The 17,454-nt window shown below is 53.3% G+C and overlaps 1 protein-coding gene across 2 annotated transcripts in view; it reads left to right on the top strand.

Moving 5' to 3' along the window:
- Positions 1-230: 230 nt before the first annotated feature.
- SH3BP4 (SH3 domain binding protein 4) overlaps positions 231-17,454 on the top strand; it is a 115,918-nt gene continuing 98,694 nt past the window's right edge. Inside the window, exon 1 of one of the 2 annotated variants that reach the window (XM_056820101.1) lies at positions 231-558. The gene's annotated coding sequence lies outside the window, so the exon portion shown is untranslated. The remainder of the gene's footprint in view (positions 559-17,454) is intronic. The other variant, XM_001366682.4, reaches the window with a different exon arrangement.

Raw genomic sequence — 17,454 nt, 5'->3', positions numbered from 1 at the left:
TCCGATCGCCCTCCCGGGAAGAGAAACATTGTTTCCGAGCCGCCCTGGGAGTTAGCACCACTCACTGGCCGCGAGCGTAGGCCTGAAGGTGGGCGGGTCCCCAGCCCTGCCCCGCAGCCCGGGCTCTGGGGAGGGGGCGGAGCCTCAGTGACGTGGGCGGTTTCGAATCCCGCCGCCCCGCCCCCCGCCCCCCGGGCTGCCAGCAGGCTTCTATTCTCCGCCCGCGACTCCTCCCTAGCCTAGCCCAGCCCAGCCCAGCCCAGCCCCGCCGGGTCCTGCCCCACGGCGGAGCAGAGACGGACCCAGACTGGCGCGCGCACGCCGGGCAGAGCTGCCAACCTCTGGTCGCGGAGTGGGACTCTCCCGGCCACAGCTCCCCTCCTAGCTTTCTCGCTCTGCCGGACGCTGCTGGCGCCTGGGCGGCCGCCTCCGAAGAAAGCCCTCGCTCGCTGCTGCCGCTACTGCTGTGGCGTCCGTCCGCGGTGTTCGGTCCGGGCCCCTCGGCCGGAGCAGCAGCACCAGCGGCGGCCACCGGGGAGCAGACACCATGGGAACGAGGTAGGCTCCCCACCGCGCCGCTGGGAACCCGGGACTCTCGCGGGGTCTCCCGGGCCGCCGGCTGTGGACGCTCGCCTTTCCCCCTGGCGTCCCCGATCCTGGAACCCGGTTCGTGAGGGGTCCGGGACCTTTCCAGCACTCTCCTCCCTCGTCCCCCTCCCCCGCCGGCCCCGGCCGCGCGTGCCACACACACACACACTCAGCCCCCTCCTCCCCGCCGCTTTTCTCTCTCTCCCCCCTGCTGCCCCCCACACTTTCCTCCTGCTCCGCCCTGGGATCTCAAGGAGCCCGGCCGGCTCCTCGGGGAGGGTCCCTTCCTCCCCCCCAGGTGGGCGCCATCTGGGGACGGGCTCGGTAGGAGAGCGAGGGAGGCATGCCTACCTGGGTGCTCGCGCGGTGGGGGTGGGGTGGCGCCTGCGGCGTGGGATCCCAGGCTCAGGTAGGCGCTCGGAAAGAAGAGCAGGGGCCCGGCTGGGCGGGGGGATTCTCCGGGCAGGCGCCGAGTGCTCCGGGGCTGGGACTGCCTGGCAGCGGCCACACTCACACACCAGCACTTGGAACCTTTACGCCACCAAGAACTCTTTCACTCACCCCCACAATAACTCGCACCCTCACACTTTCGGACCCCCGGACAGCAGCGCCCACCCACGCACGCTGGCCCTCCGGGAGCCTCCTTGTCATCGCCCTGGCTTCCTGCCGCTTGGCTCCCGGCGCATTGCCGCTTGGCTGCTTCGGTTGTAATTGCGGATAATGGAGGTCCTCTGGTGCCCTGGGAGCTTCGCTGCACTCGGCCTTGGCCGGGAGCGAGAGGCAGCCTCGGCGCCTGGAGCAAGTCCTCCCACCCACGCGCCTACCTTAGGACTGCCTTAGTTTGCCTCGGAGTGCTTCTGGCTGGGGCTGGGGGAGAGGGCTTGGGGCGCCGAGGTGCTCTCTGGGAACTTTCCCAGGCCTGGCTCGGACTCCGTCCAAGGCGTCCGTGGTGCCCTCCTTCGGTGTTGCGGGGGAGAGACTGACCACCTCCCCGAGCTTGGACTAGAGCTCCTGGAAGGGTCCCCTAGCCAGCCTGCGCAGGGCCGAAAATGAATGGGCTGAGAGCTGAGCCCTGGCAAAGTTGAAGCTTTTAGCTACTTCGCCTCGCTCGCCCGGGACGCTCCGTTTGACTTGCATTTGTGCGATGGCTTTCAGTTAGTTTGGTGTCCGCAGGGCCGGCTCCTGGGGCCGAAGGCGGGGGAGGGGCTCCTGAGGAAGCCGCCACCCTTTGCTCCGTTGACTCTCTGGGTCCGAGTAGTAGAGATGGGGAGGGGAGGAGGGCAGATTCCTGCGGGAGGAGGAGAGCTGGCTTTGGGTGACTTGATGGGAATCCAGAAGGAGCACCCGGCTAGTGCTTTCCTTATAACCTTGTGCTACCCCGAGAACCTCTTGGGGAAGAGCTGGGAGGCCTCGTGGCTGCCCGTTGTGGCTGCAGCCATCATTCTCCTCTTCCTTCTCAGCCCCTCCCTCCCCAAGGCTGACAGTCCTGGTCAAATCAACCTGGAGCTTTCCTGAAAGGCTCAGCTAATCCTGGCCAGCCTGGACTGCGAAGCTGTGCTGGGCCCCGAGCATGGACAGGGCCGGCAGCTGGCACGGAGCAGCCTTTAAGCAGTCAGCGCTAAGTACCTAAAGGACCTGGGGTTCCCCGGGGTCCTACAAGCAGTGGGTGCCAGAAGCAGGGAGTCACAGCCTCCATGGACTAATCTTCAAGTCTGGGTCTTAGGAAGAAGCTTTGGGACCTGTTGGGGGAAGGCAAAGTCCCACTCCCTGAGCCTCTGGGGGCCAGAGAGGAGACCATTCAGTGGAGAGACTCCTGACCCTGGGGGGCACCGTGGGGTGCCCAGCCCGACCTCACACTCCCTGGGGTCCAGCAGTAAGAGATAATGAATGGGTGGGAGGGCATCTGGAGGTACAGTAGTCAGGGAAGCTGCTATTAAATGTCACTGCTGTGCCAGAGGTTGGCATGGCTCAGACCGGCACAGACCCATGCCCGGTGCTACCTCCGGGGAAGGAAACCTGATTGGAGGTCGGTGATGGGGCAGGGACAGGCTGAAAGGTCCAGATGAGGGTCCCTGCGAGGGGAGAGGACACCAGCGGGCAGCTGCAGGTTTGCCAACACCCTTCTGCTGAGGGGGGAGGGGCAGAGAAGCTGGCCCAATATGTCAACACTGAAACTGCCCTTGAGTGCCAGCCCCGGTGCCTCCTGATGGGAGGAATGTGAGAACAATTAGTCCTGGGCTAAAGCCGGGCTCCCAGACTGATAAAGCGGCCTTCCTATGGGTTTGCTTTATGGCTGACTTGTTTACAAAACGAACAATGGAGATCTGTGAGGCCTGATGGGGGCCAGGGGGGCCCCGTCAGGGAAGCTGCCCCTAGCCTGAGGTAGCTTTAGGTCCCTAAGTAGGAAAGTGGGGGGGGGGGCGGGGTGCCGCGTCTGTGTGTCGGTCTTGTACAAAGGGGCTGGCTTCCTTTTGTTGCTATTTCCAGTATAAACTCGTGGCTAGTCTGGGACTGCTTACGGGGTGATTGTTTGCTTAAACCTCCAGGAAACCCCGTTCAAAAACACTGGCTGGCCCTTTAAATCTCTGGAGAACGAAGGCAGACTCCAGAGTAGGGGGAGGTTTCGCTCTTTGTCGCCGAATTCCCCACTTAATGGATTGATCAATCAATAAAGGCTGCCCCATAGGAGGTGCTCCGGAGTGCTTAGAAGGGAATTTTGAGCACACCTAACCAACCCCTTCATCTTACAGCTGAGGAAACTGAGAGACTGGTGACTCGGCCAGGGTCTCCCAGGTGGTAAACGGCAAACAAGACTACTCGAAACTGGTGCTTTGGTTCCAAAACGTGCTCTGAGTTCCTATAGAAGGAAAATTGTTTTTTAAAAAAGCTCTCACAAAGGACTCTGGTCAGGGCTGGAGTCAGCTGCCTGTCAGTCCCTTCTGCCGCCCCTCCCAGGCCCAGCTGACTCTCTGAGGTGGTAGGTGCCTCACAGAGTAGATGAATATCTATTTGAGGCCCCAAGACCCCCCTCCTCCTGCCCAGCTTGTGTCTCTGTGGACAGAAGCCCCTATTGTGTGTAAATGCCCCAATCTCTTAGCTCTCCAGTGTGTGCTGTTTCCTGGAGAGAGACTCCTTTGTGCCTGGTTGGTTGGTCCTGTTACCAGGACGCTCCGCAGCTACTCCCTCCCCTCCGACTTGTGTTCTGTCTCCCCAGCAGACTGGGTTTCTAGCCACAGATCTTGGTAGCATAATCTTCCTGTGGTTGGTGGCAGCCTGAAGTCATTGGTACCTTCTCTGAGGCCACTGCCCCTCAGGCCTGGAATGGATGCCTAGGATCTGGAGTGTGGAGCTCGAGGGCATCTTGGGTGGGGAAGGCTTTAAGGATTTGGTGGATTTGAACCCAGGTCCTCTGATTACCAGGGCAGTGTCCTCTCCATATCTAGGATCATAAATTTAGAACTCGGAGGTATCTTGAGGCCAGTGAGTTCAATCTTCCTTCCTTCCTTCCTTCCTTCCTTCCTTCCTCCCTCCCTCCCTTCCTTCCTTCCTTCCTTCCTTCCTTCCTTCCTCCCTTCCTTCCTCCCTCCCTTCCTCCCTCCCTCCCTTCCTCCCTCCCTCCCTCCCTCCCTCCCTCCCTCCCTTCCTTCCTTCCTCCCTTCCTTCCTTCCTTCCTCCCTTCCTTCCTCCCTCCCTCCCTCCCTCCCTCCCTACCTCCCTCCCTCCCTCCCTTCCTTCCTTCCTTCCTTCCTTCCTTCCTTCCTTCCTCCCTCCCTCCCTCCCTCCCTCCCTACCTCCCTCCCTCCCTCCCTCCCTTCCTTCCTTCCTTCCTTCCTTCCTTCCTTCCTTCCTTCCTTCCTTCCTTCCTTCCTTCCTTCCTTCCTTCCTTCCTTCCTTCCTTCCGCTGATTTGTCCAGGTTCCATATGCCTGCATTCAATCATGGGTCTTGTCTTGATTGTAAGTGAGCCCAAGTCCAATTGTCATCTTCCTTACCTCCTTCTGGCTTTTCCGGATGCCCCTAGTTCATATTGTAGTATTCCCTCTCCCAAAGATCTCCTGCTTAGCTTCACAAACCCCATGCTTAGACCTTAGATGTCCATCTTATCCTCACTTGATGGGAGAGAAAATGAGAACCCAAGAAGGTTAAGGATTTGGCCTAGGAGGCACAGGTGAAGTTGTTAGTTGGTGTACTGGGCCGGAGTTCTCCTACTAGATTCTCTCTTGAGAACCTGTGATCAGAAAGACTTCTATCCAAGAAGTCTGAAGTTTTGGAGCATTTGAATGGTTAAGCCTCAGTTATCTGGAAAGCTCACCGCAGTCAAAGCTAGTGGAAGTCTCTTCTTCCACTCCTGAAGAATGAGGATAGAACTGCTTCTTTTATCTATTAAGTTTTATCTATTGTCTTTCAGTTATTCTTTGGGACCCCACTTGGGGTTTTCTTGGCAAAGATACTGAATCCTGCTCCTGTTCATTTTACAGATGGGTAAACTGAGGCAAACAGGGGACCTAACAGAACTACTAAAGTAGTCAGCAAAAACCCGGTCTTTAATCAGGAAAGAAACAGTGTTCAGTCTTCAGCGGCCACACAGAGCCAAGGGCTCTGGGGCTCTGGGAACAGTATCTCCGGGAGAATGCAGCTTGCCAGATGATTCTCCAAAGATTGACAGCATTTGGGGGAGGGGGTAGTGTCTTTTATACCCTCTGGAGAACTTGGTACAGCTAGCATGCAAGCAGGCTTGCAAAGAGGCTGCAGCCAGCAGCTGGAGTATCAGGGTGGGCTCTACTACAATGAATACAAAAGGAAAGGGTCACACCAAGAGCTGGGCTTCCTGAGGGAGGACTCTAATACAATGGGAGAAGCGCACCCAACATTTGATTGGCTCCCAGTCCCAGCCAAACCAGGGTCACCAAACACTTTGTTCAGTCCAAAACAGATGCGCCTGGCACATCCTTTTGGGTGAGCTCTCAAGGGGCACACTTGAAGCTTGCAGAAACCCAGGTGGCAGGGCTAAGTGACTTGCCCAAAGCGAGGCTGGATTTGAACTCAGCTCAGGTCATCTTGACTTCAGGTTGGGCGCTGTAGCTGTCCACTTCACCACCCTGAGTCTGAAAATGCTTCCCAGGAGTTAGACTTGTCCAGCAGTGGAGTGGAGTAACTGGAAGTTTTCCTTGGTTCCTCAGAGTGCTTTGCCAGGAGCACTTGATGCTCCAAACATTAAGATCTCTTTCAATTCCCAACTTTCTTTCATTCTTGTTCTTTGACTCCCCAAAGGGACCCTGGAGAAGGAACTAGGCTGGATAAGTGCCTCGAGGGCCCGAATAGAAGCACCCTCCCCTCCCCCCCCCTTTACTGAATGGTTCCTTTTGGTAGGGCCCTGAGGATTTGTGAGAACAATGAATCCAAGTCCCTGAGGCCCAAAGACACTTCCTTATTGGAAGCTTCTTCCTCCTGTCTCTGCTACCACTCATTATGGCTTGCGTTGGTGAAGTCAGTGGCGCCAAAGAGTTCCGCCTAATGCCTTTACTCTTGGAAAGAGGGGATGCCGCAGTCAGGGCCAGGAGTCTGCCCTGACTGTGCCAGAGGTGGCTGCTGCTCGCCTGTGCCTCCCCAGGGAGCAGAAGCTGCTCCTTGTGTCTGTGGAGAGGCAGGCACCAACTGCCTTCTCTTGAATTTGCATCGGGGCCCTTGGAGGCATGGGGCCAGGCAAAGCATCCCCACCCAGCTCGCTCTCCAGGCTTTCCCTGGGGGATGACAGCTTCCCCCTTAAAGCTGGGCCTTGGGTGAATGTTACAGACTGCAATGATAGCCTGGCCATGGCGGGAGCCTGGTACAAGTCTGCGAGGTGGCCTTGGAGGTCTCTCCCACACTGAAATGCTGAGAAAGTAGAAGCCTTGGGGGCTGTCTAGCAGGTGAGCATGAGTGGGGCTGGAGGGGAGCGAGCTAAGCAAAGAGGAGCCCCAGCTAGCTCTTGGCTAGTTACTCTGTTGTCCACCCCAGGACTGTGGCACTAAAATGGGCTGTTCATCAGCTTTGGCAGAACTATCCTTGGTCAGACTATGGCCCTGGTTCTTCTTGCTCTGGAAAACAAGGTTCCCCTTTGGCGCTTTAAAATATTAATAGGAGAACTTGAAGAGAGGCTCTTTTCATGAGAGCAGAGCCCAGAGCATCTCCATTTACCAGCTCAGCTCAGCCGGGCTCTGGCCCCCTGGCTTCTAGTGTCTAACACCATTCATTCACTGTTTAGGACAAGCCTTTAATTCAGCCTTCATCCAGTAAGTAGACATGTAGACACTAGTGTGAATTAGTGAAGTGGTGTATGGGGGGGGGGTCCTCCGGGGTCTTCTTTTTGTGGCCTCTCCTCCTTCAGAAACTACCTTTCCCTACAATGCATTGTTCAATGTTCTCCTCCTGCCCCTCCCTGCCATCACTTCCAAAGGATTCTCCCCCTCCCCCCAGAACTCCCTGTTTGCTACCATTAGTGCAGGCAAGCAATAGAAGCCACTCCTGGGGCACCTCTGGAAATGGGAGTCACGTTGCCCACAGGTTCTGTGCCTAGAGGGATGGCATGTTTTCTCCATCAGCTCCCAAAAGGCGAGACAGCACTGAGCAGAGTTCTCAAGTCCTCCAGTGAAGAAAGTCTTTCCTTTCCCTTGAATTGGTCGCCCTCAGCCAGATCTCCCTCGGGTCCTGCTCAGTCCTCTTGGATCAGTTGTATACAAGTCTTCCCAAGTGTCTCCTACACTGTCTCTGGTTATTTCTTGTGCTCTGGTGCTATCCCATCGCACTTGGGCACCTCCACAGGTTCCATGGGCTGATCCTTGGCAGATGGACAGCTCCTGGGTCTCCAGGGCTTTGCTTTTCTGAAGAGTGCCAGGCTGTGGATGTGGCGGCTTCCCTTCAGGCTTTGACTTCCTTAGTGGGTACATATCTAAAAGGAGGTCAAAGAGGAAGGACAGCTGAGTGGCCCTTTCTAGCTGGCTTTTGTTTTTTCTGCCTAGATCTGTGATTTCATTGGTGGAGGGAACTTCTGGCATTGAAAATCCCTTCAGTGGTGAAGAGCCCCAATTCACCGGGCCCTGGAGGCAGTGGGAAGTTAACAGACTTGCTCAGCCATCAAAGAGCCTCCATGTGGCAAACAGAGAGGAGGCCAAACCTGACCCTCCATGTAAATCCATCTGCCTTTTTAACTTGGAGCTAGATGATGCCACTGGGCATGGAGCCCAGATCTGGAATCAAGAGCAGTGAGCTGTGTGACCCTGGGCGAGTCATTGGATCCCTCTTAGCTAGTTTCCTCCTCAGCTGTCAAATGGGGATGACAATAGCAGCCACCTCTCATGGTTGTCCTGAGAACGCAGTGAGATTCTATTCCTAAATCCCAGACTGTAGAGCTCGATGGTAAAGTTATTGTTGTTATAATAAAAGAGTTCTAATTGCTTTGGAGAATGGTTGGAGCAGTTCCCAGTTCTGTTAGGCACATGGGTGAGCCCCGGCCTTTCTTGCCACACCCCCTTCCCCCCAGAAGACAGTTTTTGTCTTTGGGCCAATCAGGAAGTGAGGCAGAATTCCAGAATTTCTCTCCAAGTTTAAGCTGAGTAAAGCACTGAAGCCCCATTTGGAGAGAACGGGAAAAGTGATACAGCCTGGACTGTGGAGGGCTGCGGTCTCTGCGCAAACTCCCCGACTTCTGAACTTGGCGCACTGGCTAGAGGTGGCTCACTGGCTCCGGGTCATATGGGCAGGATGGCAGAGGCGCCATTTGCACCCAGACTTAGTCCCACATCCAATCACTATGTGACATTGCCTCTTCTACTGCTGATTTGCTCATAGAAATCCCTGGAAAAGTAGAGTCACAAACCTTAAGTCAAAAACTTACTACCTGGGGGCAGCTGGGTGGCTCAGTGGATTGAGAGCCAGACCTGGAGATGGGAGATCCTGGGTTCAAATCTGTCCTCAGACACTTCCAAGCTGTGCGACTCTGGACAAGTCACTTAACCCCCATTGCCTAGTCCTGACCACTCTTTTGCCTTGAAACCAATGCTCAGTATTGACTTTAAATCCAAAGAGAAGGGTTTTAAATAATAAAAGAAGCAAGAATTTATTATCTGGGGACCATGTGATGAATCACTCTCTGAGCCTCAGTTCCCCTTTCTGTAAGATAAGGACATTGCTATCCCTGCTCTCCTAAATCTGAATGGTTTCATGGGACAAAAGTTCCTCCAGGGCAGGGACTGGTGATCAGAATCTGGTCTTTGCATCACCATCTCCCCACCCAATGCTTGGCCCATAAGGGGCTCTGGAAACATGCTGATTGGATTAGATCTTAATATGGTGGACAAAAGCAAAGAATCCTGGGTGATGGCCCTGAGATCTTTGCTAAAGGCTGGAGTCTTCTGGAGTCAAATGCAACCCAGTCTTGAATAAGGATGCAGCTGGTCCATTGTACAAAGCCATGTAGGTGCCCCCTGAAGGGCTGTCGAATGGCTGTAGAACCTGGGAATTGCATCCTGGGATTGTGGTTATCCTGCTCCAACGTTGGTCCATTGCACAAAACTAAATAGGTGCCGCCTAAAGGTTTACTGAATGACTTCATCCTGGCCACCTGGTTTTTCTTTTCATAATAATGAAGGGAGAGAAAGCAGGAAACTTCTCTGGTGGATCCGGCCAAGAGCGAGCTGCTTCCTGGGCTGTTTGGTTGGCTTCTGAGGGCCCCCGAACCTCACTGACTTGGGACGGCTCCCACCCATATACATGTCCGTGTCTTAACCTTTTTTCTGCTTCTTTTTCACCTCCTCCCATAAATGCTCTTGGGGGGCTTCAGAAGCTACCTTCGAGGGTCTCCTCATGCTCGGAGGATCCCAGGGTAAGCCACGGATGCTTAGACTCTAGGATCATAGACTGCGAACTGGGTTTACCCAGCATTTTCTAGAATAACGTTTCCAAGTCCTGGATACGAGTTAGCTTATTGGCCTCACAACAGCCTTATGAGGTAGATGCTGTTTTCCTCATTTAGTAGATGGGGAAATTGAAAGCCAGGAGGTGTCTGAGACAGGATTCAATCTGTGGTGTCCTGCCTGCCTCAAAGGTCCTGCACTCTACTCACTGTACCACTTGGTGGTCAGCACCTGCATTTTACACAGGGGGAAACTGAGATTCAGGTTAATGTGACTTGTTCAAGTGTCAGAGAAGGGGCAGGGCTGAGGATTGTGATCTTCAGCCTTTCTTCCTTCTGACCCGACGGTCTGTAGAGTGATCCACAACATTGCCCTCTTTGGGCTTCCCCTTTGCTTTTTAATCATTACCCAGATGTCCTCTACCAGGTTGTACCCCTCCAGTTTATGGTTTTCCACACTGGGTTTCCCCTTTCATTGATTTACATATATGTAAATATACTATATATAATCATAATATGGAATAGAACAAATAGGTGCTATCTAATCCATGAAATAGCAGATGCATGTATAGACACACAAGTGGTTTTTTTACTTCCAATTTTTCTTCTTTGGGAATAAAGTTTCTGCTCCTTGGGTTGGCTTGCATAGTGGAGCCCAAGTCTGGGACAATGGTTTCCTAAGATAATGGGTGACCCTATGGAAAAGCAGAGATGCCCCCTTGCTGATAAAGCTCCAAAGGCTCCATCCGGTGGAAGCTCTGGTTTTTCCAGGAGTCATGATGGCTCTAAGAGCTGGACTTCCCAGAAAGCTGAGAGCCACGGAAGCCACCATGGACAGCCAAGAGGTCAAATCTGCCCATGCCCAAAGAATGAGCTCAGGCTCTTCCCTGGAGGGCCAGATGCTGAAGCTGAGATCCTTTGGCCACCTCATGAGAAGATGGGACTCATGAGCAAAGACCCCCATGTGGGGAGAGACCCAAGGCAAGAGAAGAAGGGGACGATGGGTGAGATGGAGAGACTGTCATGGAAGCAACCAACGTGAGCTTGGACAGCCTTTGGGAGAGAGACAGAAGGGCCTGCCGTGCTCGGACCATGGGGTCACGGAGCTGGACAGGACTGAATGGCTGACCAACAAGGGGCGCTGAGATGCCTTTCTCATGTTCACCACCCTGGCAGGGCCTGGAGCTGAGGATCCATGGGCCCAGGATAAATCCCGGGGCTGACTGAGCTCTTTTCTTGCAGAAGTGACATACGGTCTCCTATAAAACGGGGAAATCCCAGTCTTCCCAGGAAGGCTGGGACATCCATGGAGCAAGGAAAGAGCTGGCCTGGTGCCACCCAAGCAGAGGCAAAGGCTTGCCACAAAATTAGCCTTTAAGGCTTGATTACAGGCAATGGCCATCTTTGTTCTCCAGCATCCTCAGCAGAGCTTATTGAGGAGAATGACAATATTATTGATCAGAAGAGTATTGAGAACGGGGGAAGGTTTTCCCAGAAGCCTCCGGGGAGGGGCCGTTCTGTGACCAAACAAATGAGTCATTGCTCTAACCGATGGATTCATGTGACCAACGGAAAGCTTTCTGGCTTCTCTGGGGTACAGAAACACCAGCCCGACTGTCTGCTTCTTCAAGAGCTCAGGAGTCCCCTTCACAGCTGGCCAAGTACAAAGTACAGCAGGGCCCCCTTTTCGAGCTTCCCTGTGCCACGGTTTCAGTTATCCACAGCACTGGAGGTCTCTGAGGTCCCAGGAGTCCTCCTGCAGGGCTGGCTCACCTGCTTCTCCTTTCAGTGTATTTAGGGTTTTTTTTTTTGGGGGGGGAGTAGAGGGTAGTGGGGGCAGCAGCTGTTTGCCTATATGCGCAGTATTACTGTATCTGCAGAGGGATTTCGAGGGGTGAGAGCAGGCTGACATTTCTGGGACTCAGCAAGAGTCTGGCAGCCAAATTGGGGAGCTAAGGGCCCTCGGGGACGAATGAGGAAGGACTACATTCCAGGAATGAGAGGCAGCTGCCTGTGCAAAGGCCTGGTGGTGGGAGATGGGAGCCTCTTCAAGGGGAGAAGCGGTGCTTGAGGCTTTCTGCTTTGCCAAAGGGCTCCCCTCTGTACTATCCTGCCAGGGGTAAGAGTCAGAAGTGTATTCTGCCTTCACTGAGGAAGTGATGACGCTGAGCCTGGAAGAAAGGAAATGAGTGGACCCTGGAGTCCCACAGCGAGTGTCAGAGCTGGAGCTTCTTGAGCATGGATGCTGGCCCAAGGGGAAGGCTGGAGCGGAGGGATCTTGTACCCACTGTGCAGGAATCCCAGCGGCTCCCCATCTGTGGCGCTAATTGGAGAAAAGCACTCCTCCTGCCCTTGGGGAAAGCAAACCATGGCCATCACCAAGGCCTCAGGTCCTTGGAATGGTCCTCCATTGATTCTGGCATGCTTGGAGAAAGGAATATCTGGATTTGAATCCTGCCTCAGACATGTATTAGTAGTGTGACCTTGGGCAAGTCTCTTTACCTTCCAGGACCGGAGCTCAGTTTCCTCCTGTATAAAAGGACTTGGCTCGCCCCTGGAGGTCCTTTAGCTGCCTAGCTTTGTTTTCTCAGGGTTTGATAGGGTGGGGAGCACCCTGGCTTTTAGTCCACCTTCGGCGATAGGAGCTTGGGGAGGACCCTGGGGAGGTTTCCCTCGGGGAGGACCCCCATGTCCTGAAGGATGAGAGGCTGGCAGAAGGCTCCCAAGCTCCACTCACCTGTGCCCTGGGCCAGCGAATGGCTCCAAACCTCTGAGGTTGGTGGAGGGGCCCAGGATAAAGGGTCTCTAGTTTAGACCATCTGAGGATCCAAGCAAGGAATGGGGGGGAGGGGAGGGGGATTCAGTTAGAGGGAATAAGCATCATGGGGAAGTGGGGAAGGGAGTCAGGTTCAAGTCCTACCTGTGTCTGAGGTCAGATCTGAGGCAATTCTTTCTCAGAGTCAAGCAGATCCCAATAGACTGGAAGCTGGGACTGTGCCCTTTCCCTCCTGGGAACATTGCACCGATCCCAGGTCTAAGTCATCCCCTTCCCCGAAACATCCTGGACAAAAGAAAACTGGGACATCAACCGCTTTCCGATTTCTGAAGCTGGATCAGTCAGCCATGTGGAAAGAGGGGCCTCAGGCTGCTCTCTGGGGCCATCTGGGCCCGATTTAGATGGGGGGGAACCTCCCCCAAATTAAAAGTGTTCAGAAGTGCCTCTGGAGGTAGTGAGCTCCCTGTCACTGTACCAGATGCTTAGGAGATCCCTTCCTTTCAGCTCTGGGCATTCTATGGTGGCGATTCTCTGAAAGGCTTTTTTTCCAATTCCTAGGACTGAGAAGATACGGTTGTCACCTCTGATCCTTTATTCTCATGGAGAAGGAACCGGCAATGCCTTAGGGCTGTCGCCAAGTTAGGCTTGATTTCTGGTATTGCTCCAATCCTCAGCAACTTCACTTTGAGAAGAATTCAGGCCCGACTCCTGCACTTTTTAGTAGTCTTGCACCGTTTCTTGAATGAGTTGGGCGAGTTCTAAGGGAAGGGTATGAAGCTGGTGGGGCTGGGTTTGAATTCTGCTTCTGTCTGTTACAGGGTGACCTTGAATAATTAACTTCCTTTCCTGCTAAAAAGCAGGCACCAGAGTCTGCACTGGCCAAGGTCTGCCACTTCCCATTCTCTTGTCCCATCTCTCCAACTAGAATTTCCCTCTAAACCTGATTCTTGAAAGACTTCTTGCCACAGAGGCCAACAGCCAGGGTACAAGCCTCACCCAACCCTGTATGGCAAGAAGTCAGCCAGCAAGCATGAATTAAACACCTACTGTATTCCAGATACTGAAAGAAGACTAGGAGTCCTTGCCCTCTTCAGTGGTAGAGGCCACATGTAGACAACTCCGTACACACCAGATGCATACTGGGTAAACTGAGGCCAGGGGCCCCGGGATCATCTCTCGGCAGAAAGTGGGATTTTAGTGGAGACAAGTCAGGAGTCCCAGGCATGGGGAACAGCAAGTGACCACGTGTGGAATCTAGAGATGGAATGTCTTGTGGGCAGACTAGCCAGGAGGCTGGGGTCAGCAGTGAATGTGATTTCTCCTCTTTGGGGGGGGAGAAGAGAGGGTAGGTAAGTACCTGGAAGGGGCCAGGGGATGGAGGATTTGCTGTTTAATCCTGGAGGCTATAGGGAGCTCCTGGGAGGGTTTGAAGAGGTAGAGGCAGACCTGCCCTAAAGGAAAAACGCTTTGATCATTGCTCTATGCTGGGCCAAACTACTTAACTCTTCCCTGCCTGAGGTTACTCTTGAGACTGTGCATTGCTAGAGGGACTCTCTTGGGAGCCCAAGGACAGCACCAGCCCCTTGTGCTTGGGATGTCCCTGCATGCCCTTCAGTTTTCCACCGAAGCATTCCTCTGATGCAAGTGGGGCCTTTGGGTCTCTTCTTCATCGAGCAAAGGACTAATGGTTCCTCCATGGGGCTAGAGCAGGGGGGTCCTCCCAGGGCTTGGCCTCTGAGGGAGGAGGAGGGCTTGCAAAGCACCCTGGGGCTCCTGCTCTTGAAGGCTCAGATGGTCTTTTGTTGACTGTTCTGCCCTCCATTTCTGGGTCTACACTCGAGTCCTTGAGCATCGGCTTTGATGTCTGCAGGACCATTCAGGTCCCCTCTTCTCAGCTTTCAAACTTCTTTGATGTTGTTTTGTGCTCTCAAGTACAGAATTCCCACTTGACCAATGGGTGGTCCAATAGGTGGCATCCCCGAGCTAGCTGCCCATTATAAACTGAGGCGAGCCAGGAGCTGCACAACCATCCAGCATGCCTGCAATGAGATCAGGCTTTTCTTCATGCTCAGTTCAGTCAGGGACACCGAAAAGCCTGTCCAGATGAGCTGCAGATGGACACAGACGTGCCAGTGAGTCCCAAGAAGTACCCGAAGGGGAGGCAGGCTAGCAGTCTCGCAGGAGCCTCTAGATTCAAGTGGGAAAAGGCCTTACTTAGAGGCTCCCCATCCCTCACCCTCATTTCACTGGGGAGGGAAACTAGCCAGAGAGAATCCTAGCAAGGTCGCCCAGTGGCTGAGGGGCCAGACTGGGATTGTCACTCAGGGCCTCTTTCTGCATTGTACTCAGCGGAGGCCCTGAAGGCAGGAACATCTTATAGATTGTTCATTTGTTCCCTAGCACCAGGCGTACCCAACTGGCATTCAATAAATCCGTGATGGGTTGGCTGGAATGTTGAGCCTCCTCTTTCCTACAGGCGATGCCAAGTCAGAGGCAGAAGCCATGGCACTAGCAGGGCACAGTGGGGGGAGAGCCGGTCTCAGAGTCAACAAGACCTGGGAACAAATTCTGCCTCTTGACCCCTCAGGCTGTGCCTGTGGCTGGGGACTTCACCCTTCTGTGTCCCAGACCATCCATTAAGATTCTTAAGTGGCAGAACGGGTACCAAGCTGAACTGGTAGAGGGAGTTTCTTTAAGGGAGTTCCTATCTCCTCACTGGTGTAGACACAGGTCTGGACTCCTAATGGCCAACTGGGCTTGCCACTGTAGACCACAAATCCCACTGGGTTTCCAAGAACAAACTCTTCTGAGATGGGATGGCATCTTTTGGGGGGAATTGGTGTTCTCTGGAAGCTTAGACTATTTGTGTTGGAGAAAAGGCTAAACATTATAGGAACATCCCTCAGGCTTTCAAAAAGGGTCCCTTAAGCTGTATCATAACATTCCCAAGGAGGGGGGCAGCTGGGTAGCTCAGTGGATGGAGAACCAGGCCTAGAGATGGGAGGTCCTAGGTTCAAATCTGGCCTCAAACACTTCCTAGCTGTGTGACCCTGGACAAGTCACTTGACCCCCATTGTCTAGCCCTTACCACTCTTCTTGCCTTGGAATCAATACATAGTATTATTGGAAAGTAAGGGTTTTAAAACAAACAAACAAGAAAAACATTCCCAAGGGGGCAGTTAGGTGACTCAGTGGATAGAGAACTGGCCTTGGAGACCAGAGGTCCTGGTTTCAAATTTGACCTTAGACATTTTCTAGCTGTGTGACCCTGAGCTAGTCACTTAACTTCCATTGCCTAGCCCTTACTTCTCTACTGCCTTTGAACCAATACAGAGTATTAATTCTAAAATGGAAGGTAAGAGATTTAAAAAAGAAAATCTTTCCCAAGACTTAAGCCATTAGGATGGTTCTAGCAATGCGAGCCATTTTTTTGATAAGCCCTCACCTTTTGTCTTAGAATCCATACTGTGTATTGGTTCCAAGGCAGAAGAGCAGTAAGGGCTAGGCAATGGGGGTCAAGTGACTTGTCCAGGGTCACACAGCTAGGAAGTGTTTGAGGCCAGATTTGAACCTAGGACCTCCCATCTCTAGGCCTGGCTCTCAATTCCCTGAGCCACCTGGCTGCCCTGTGGTTAGCCATTATCCTTGAATGATTCCCTGGATCACTGGAGAAGTTTGGTTGGTATTTTCCAGTGTCTTTCATGGCTCCTTGTGTTCATTAAGAGCTTCTCCCCAGAGCTCTCCGACAACGAGTTGACATTTCTGGAGCTCTGGGGTGGGGGAAGTACTCTGAGCCATTCATCAATCGGGAAATGAACAGTCATTCACACTTGGATTTTGCTCCGTGGCCCATTTTAGACTGGATGCAAGGAAAACCTTCCCAAAGCTGAGAATTGTCCAGAAGGGAGAAGGGATCCCGTCTGCCATAAAGGTTCCTAACCATCTCCAGAAGCCTGTGGGCCTCAGTTTCCTCACTCTGTACTCCTTGGAGTAGTCTGGATGGGGTCGCCTCGGAAACAGAGGCAGAGCCCGGGAGGTCTGTGGCCATCCCCTGGGACAGCAGTGTGACAAGGAAATCACTTTAAAAGACTGATATATATTAATTTAAGGTCGCCAAGGAATTCAGCTATGTAATTCCTAAATGAAAACTCAAGTCAGCAGTCAACCTTTTATGGAATTTAATTACAAACAGGAGGAAGAAAGGTATTAGAGAGAGAGAGAGAGTGAGAGAGAGAGAAAGGGGAGAGAAGGGAATAGAGCTTAAATGCCCCCTCCGTTTAGGCTGGGCCAAAAGGCCCAAGCCCTTAGATAGCTGAGGCAAAGAAAAGAGGTCAGTCCCTATCACTCACGTGACCAAAATGGAGAAACAGTCTCAGGGGCCTCCACCTCCAGCTTCCTTCAGAGCAAGCTTCTCAGAGCACAACCTCTCAGAGCAAAACCTCTCCAACCCTCCTCAGTCCTCAGACTCTTCTATCTTTAAGGAAACCATTCAAGTTCCCTCCCCTCAGTTCTCACATCTACCAATCACTGTCCATGTCTTCCCTGTGCCAATGGTGGCTCTAGCTTAACCCAGGACTGCCCAGAGGTCTGTGGCTTTGCACATGTCTGTTGAAGGTCATATTCTCAATAATTAAATCTTGATCCTTTGCTGCAGCCCTTCCTAAATCCTGTTAGGACTGAGTGGGGTGGAAATTGTATTTTCCAAGACCTGGTTCTGTCATTCCAAGTATCTCTATTGTATCAATTCTAAAATCAATCATGACTCAAAGAACTTCCTGTTCTATGCTTAAGCATAGGTCAAAGCCCTTTCCATTGTTCAAGTATGAAATTTCCCACTGGTGAAATTTCCAACATTTATAAGTCTAAGAAATTTTAAGGTTTACAGCAGGCAGTGGTTATACTAACTAGAATCCCTGGGCCATCCCTCGTTCAGTCATTGGGTGGATTTGGGGCGTCTCTGAACTTGGCTGGAAGGCCATCCCCTCCTTGGTTTTTTCACAGGGCTCCCCTTTAACTATTAGACAACATGATTCCAAGAAGGGAGCAGCCCTGAGGCTTCCCTAGCCCATCAAAGGGGTCCTCAACAGGTTAAGGAACAGCCAGCCTGGATGGAGCTCATTTCCAGGCACCAGAAGCTGAGCTTCCAGGCGGGCTCAGCAGGTCAGAGGAGCCTGGGGCTGTCGGCCACCAGGATGGGGAGC

This window comes from Monodelphis domestica, chromosome 2, assembly GCF_027887165.1.
Source record: "Monodelphis domestica isolate mMonDom1 chromosome 2, mMonDom1.pri, whole genome shotgun sequence".
NCBI lineage: Eukaryota > Metazoa > Chordata > Mammalia > Didelphimorphia > Didelphidae > Monodelphis > Monodelphis domestica.
Note: the sequence above shows the minus strand (reverse complement) of the source record. Positions and strands in the feature narration are given on the sequence as shown.